Here is a 5,389-nt window from a genome sequence, read left to right as displayed (position 1 = left end):
CAAAAGCCATTAAAAGGCTATTTGCTTCATTTCCATAAAAAAAGCACACACCTCAACTTTGAGGGATACCATGAACTCCAGCTGGCTCCTGTCCTCCCACTCATAAGTCACACTCGTAAGACAGAGACACTGAAAATAAAAGCCCAAGGGAAATCTGCAAAAGCTTTATGTCCAGCTAGACCAGTGCAGGGTACTCCTGGAGAGGAATCCCCTATGGGACCCCACCACACCATGTGTCTCTTAGCAGTTGCAGCACGGTGAGGTCCCAGGGCTTAGGATCTACATCACAAGCGATTCACTGGACCTGCTTAGGACCAAAACAAAAAAACCCTGCATTTTAATGCCACCAGCACAAGAAAGGGAATGGTTCTGTGTAGCCAGCATCCTCCCTTAATGCCACCAGCACAAGAAAGGGAATGGTTCTGTGTAGCCAGCATCCTCCCTCCCTCCCAGGCCATCAGGAGAAAAGGAAAGTTCTCTGAGGAAGGGAGATGGCTCACCCAGGGGAGGTGACAGGCTTGACTCTGTTCCCCAGAGCCTATTGCACTCTCCAGTACCACATGCCACAGAAGGAAAGGATGCAGAGAAACCCCATCATGTTCAATAAGGTTATATATACTGCACCTCTCAAAAAGAGGCATGGAATCTAATATCAAATACTGAAACGGTAGGAGGGAAGAAAGAGTGCCAGACAAAGGCTGAAGCACTCCTATCAACCACGATCAGTAGCTGCCTCAGCATATCAGACTACAGCAGCATTTACCTTGCAGCAGATAGCAATATTAATCAATACCATCCTTTACAAGCAACAACCAAACTACTCCCAGCATGGAGGTACACTTATCCTGAAGTCACTTAAACCAGACAAATGGCACTCAGCAGCAAAACTGAGGTTCAGTACCACCCTCCCACGCTGACAGCTGCCTTCATAACCCAAGTATTCCTTGATCCCTCTTCTCCCAGCAGAAGAAAACTATTTGCATAAAACAGCACCCACCATTAGCTATACATTCATCAGCATCTTCAGAGGCTTGTCCTCTGTAGTAATTAGTTTATACCAGTAATGAGCAAGCCATGCAAGTATTTTCAAAAATTTAAGAAGTCCTGTGGCCTCCTCACAGCACAGTACCGGCACAATATGGAATCAGGCTAATGTTTAAAGAGTTTGATCCCACTGACTCACATTTACTTGTCACTTAACTGGACTCTGATGATACTTTAGCCTCTTACACAGGTGACTTTCTATTTTTAATGTAAGAGCACTCGTGCCACCCTCTAGCACCTTAAGACATGAGCAAAAAATACAAGGATAACAAGAGATCTTATCCTTTCCTTCCTAAGTCCCCCAACCAAGTGCAAGATAAATTTAAGTAAATTTAAGTTTTATCTAGACGAATCATAACCACTGGTTTAGTTCCTCTCCAAAGGCTTAAATACACATCAGTCTGTATGAACACAGAATGTTTTTCTTGTTTTAGCTAGAATGGTTTAGCTGTTTCTCACAGAGAAAATCAGAGGGAATTCCAGTTTTGTCCAGGATGACACACTTTATTACAATTTGATTATCAAAGAATTCCAACACCTGCAACCATCAGAGTGATGCCTTTAATCTCTTCAAGAAGTTGGCCAGATGGAAGTTTAGCCTTATGCTGGTTTCATGGAAAACTAACCAAACATGGAAAACAAGAAGAGAAAACTCGATTTTAATATGCTCAGCTGACATCTTAAAATTTGCCTGCAGAATTTTCTTGACTCCAGCTCTCATATAAGATTGCTAAATGTCTAGGCCTCCTATGCAAGTCTTCTTCTCTGCCCAGAAGTGTCAGTAAAAGCTGGAACAACAAAAGAAGGGCAGAGGGTAGAGATACAGAAAGAATGACAGCAGGAGAACAAGTGTACAGGCAGGAGCTGAGGAGAAGGCAGGAATCAGAAGGGGATGAGATGGAATAGTAGTGTAAATTAGGGAGCTGACAATAAGAAATAGATTAGAGGAGGAGTATGGGAGCAAAACAGAACAGTCCTTAACCACCAGAACACATAAAATAGGTTCTCTTGCCATTAAGTGAACAAACACAAGGCTAGTTGTAAAGAATTTCCATCCCACTCAAGGCAGAACACAAAATGAGGAAGTTTTTCTGCTGCTACCCATGACAGGACTATTTGGATAGTTCAGGAGCATGCTGCATATCCAAAGAGCTCACTCATACTGTTGTTCAGTGGTAGTCTGGGTAAACCCCACGACAGAAGTCTGCTTTTGGAGGTTCTTTGTGCATTCACCTTCATTCACAGTGCTATATGTTTGCTTTGTGAGATGCCACTTTGACCTGCCGTTCACCTGTTGCACAGACAGTAGGGAGGAAGCTGCTGCCTGTACCATCTCAATCTCCTTTGCTGTAGAAATAGAAAGTATGTGATGAAGGGGGCTGGTTCTGCTGGGAAAAAAAAAAAAAAAAACAAGAAGAGTCTCATAGAAAATAAGAGAGGCTCTAGAAAACTATCTTCTAACTCTGTTGTAAAGTTCACATGTAAGTCTGAGGAATTTGCATTATATATATTCCTTATTTTTCTCCCACATCCCAATTGAGTAATTTGTGGTGTGAGCTGCTAAGATGCTGAATATGAGTAGGTGCATCTGAAGTCAGTGGGAGGTGGACTTTCTGTACATGCAAAGTAGCATAAAGCACTTACCACCCTGGAAATGAAGGTCTAAAGGTATTTACCACTTGGGAAATTAGGGTCTTAAATTTCTTCATGTAGGTAACCAGAAGTGTTGATATGTTTAATTTCCTGCACAGAATACAAAATAATGCCAACCATTTCATAGTGTTGACAAGGGAAAAGTCATTGTCAGCAAGATTATAGCACTCCTGAAATTCTCTACAGGAAATCAGTTTTTTTAATTCAATAAAGGATAATGTTATGCAGTAAAGTGTACATTAAAGTATACATGGACTAAGCATGTATAAGAATATGGAATAAGCAATAAAAGAAACACAGAGTTGGAAAGCTTCAGGAGCTTACTCTCCTGCTATCCCAGGTAACTACATCACATAAGCACTTTTATAAACTCATCAGGTTCTGCTTTCTAAGTGGATGGGCTTCCTGTGCTCAGCACAGGGAAACTGTCTCATTACCTCATTGCTCTGAAAATTCCAATTCTTCTAATTCACAGTCTAAATTCATTAATGTCCATTTCACACACATTTGTCTTCCATTTAAACAATTCTACATCCATGCCATTTATTCTTCTTTAGAGAAAATCAAATCTCCTCTTAATATTCATTTTTCTAATCTAAACACAACAAATTCTTCAAGCCCTCTCTCAGAAAAGCTCCCCAAAGGACAACATTCCTACTCAGCAATAGGGTTCTTCTGGGAAAATAAGCTTATGGCTATGTGATTAAAATCAATACTGCTGGGCAGTCTCATGGCGTGTAAGCCCACAAGACCCAAGCCTGAAAAGCAAGGAGCACAGAGGGGATTTGAAGCCAGACACACACAGGCCACACAGCTGCTCTGCACACATACATCAGACTCTGCATCACGCGTGGAGTTCAGTCTGCATCCATCACACTGCTCTGTGCACACAAACTGCTCTGACCAGCACTTCCCAACTCTTAACTTGGTTCTGTATTTCTAATGCAGCCTCTCAATAGGTGGGAGAGAGACAGGAACTAAATGGTATGAAGGTAATTCTTAAGATCTTCCCCTTTTCTGAGGTGAATCAGTGAAGAAAGTAGTCTCAATTAGGTCAGCTGTCCTTCCTCAAATAAAACATACTCACCCGTGCCTTGTAGGTGAAATGGTTAGTTGATGGAGACATGGTGTTAAAAGGTTTTGTTACACAATTGGTCAATTTTGGTCTTTACTTCATGTAAATGAAGATAATTATTAGGAACTAATAAAAATGAGAACATATCCTACTTACAAGGAAGAATGAATGGGCATCATAAAACTGTAGTAAGTTACCAAGAAGTAACTTCTGGAGGAGATCCAGAGCTGTTTCTGAGTTTCAATAAATTTGAAAAGGTTGTTATCGATAGGTCTACTTTTTTTTTTTTTTTTTTAAATAAAGGAATGTTTTCCAAACTCAGTTGACAAAGAAAAGTGTCTTGTTCACAGCATAGCTCAAATTTCCACATACATAGTCCAAGTCCTAGTCCAAAACACACACCAGAGCTTTATGAGTCGAGACAGTAACATCCTGAGGCTGATTCAGAGAATTCATCATCCCATCTGGATGCTGAAGTTCCTCGGTGTGACTATTTGGTGACGCTGAAAGCAAAGGTGAGAAATCTCATCACTTCACGCACAGACCTGGTACTGCACAGACACTGGAGAACCTGACCTCGCCTGAGCCCTGATACACCAGATGCATTTGACCTGATTTTGTACGGCAAGACCAGCAACACAAACCGACCGTGTCCTTACCACATCCTCTGAGGCTCAGGCAGTGTGAGTGCACCCAAGTCATGCCTCCACTCAGCCAACGTTTTGGACCTACATATGGCCATAGGTGCCCCACCTTTATCCAGCCACGGGTGGGTAACACGCTACTGTTGTATGCCATAGCACGGTCTGACCTCCAGAGAATTAACGTGAAATCAAGAGCATGAAAACAAGCAAACATATTGATAGTTGCTTATGGGAAATGCTGCCTTTCTCCGCGTGGGGCTCCGGGAACACGAAACCCCGCAGTGCCCGTACTAGACCCCGCCGCCCCCCGGCAGCCGGCGGCGGCAGCACCCGGACTTCGTCCGGCCCGCTCGGGAAGGGCCGCACGGCCGCTCCCGGCCCTGCCCCGCCCGAACCGCCGCAGGGCCAACCGGGCAGGGCCGGGCTCGCCGCCCGCTCCCGCGGGAGCTCCCGCCCGCCGGCGCTGCGGGGAGCAGCGGCCCGAGGGCGCGGCCGCCCGCGGGCGGAACAGCAGCCGCCGTGGTGCGGGCGCGGGCACCGCCTCGCCCCCGTCGCTCCCGCCCCGCCGCCGGCACGGGCACCGCCTCGGTTGGACCCTCCCACAGGGAGCCCCGGGCCCCCTCCCGCCGCCTCCCCCCTCCCCGGTCCCCTTCCCGTTCCCGGTCCCGGGTGTCGGGCGGGGGGCAGCGGCGAGGGAGGGGGCGGATGGTGGTGGTGGGGGGGTGGGGGGGTTGTAGCGGCGTCACCATGGCGACAGTGACGTCACCCCACCCTGGATCTCATTGGAGGAAACCCCGTGGCCCCAGCCGCAGCCCACGGGCCCAGCCGAGCTCGCGCCCTGCCCGCGCTCGCCCCCGCGGCGGCGCGCTCCTCTCCGATTGGCCGGCGGTGCGCGGGGGGGCGGGGCCGGGCGCGCAGGCCGGGCCGCGATTGGCCGCGTGGGCGCGGGCCGCGCAGCGGGTCGGTGCGCGCG

Source organism: Chamaea fasciata, unplaced genomic scaffold (assembly GCF_029207755.1).
Source record: "Chamaea fasciata isolate MVZ Bird 193981 ecotype frontalis unplaced genomic scaffold, bChaFas1.0.hap1 SCAF_3, whole genome shotgun sequence".
Classification (NCBI taxonomy): Eukaryota; Metazoa; Chordata; class Aves; order Passeriformes; family Sylviidae; genus Chamaea; species Chamaea fasciata.
The sequence above is the reverse complement of the archived record's forward strand: the minus strand, read 5'-3'. Positions refer to the sequence as shown.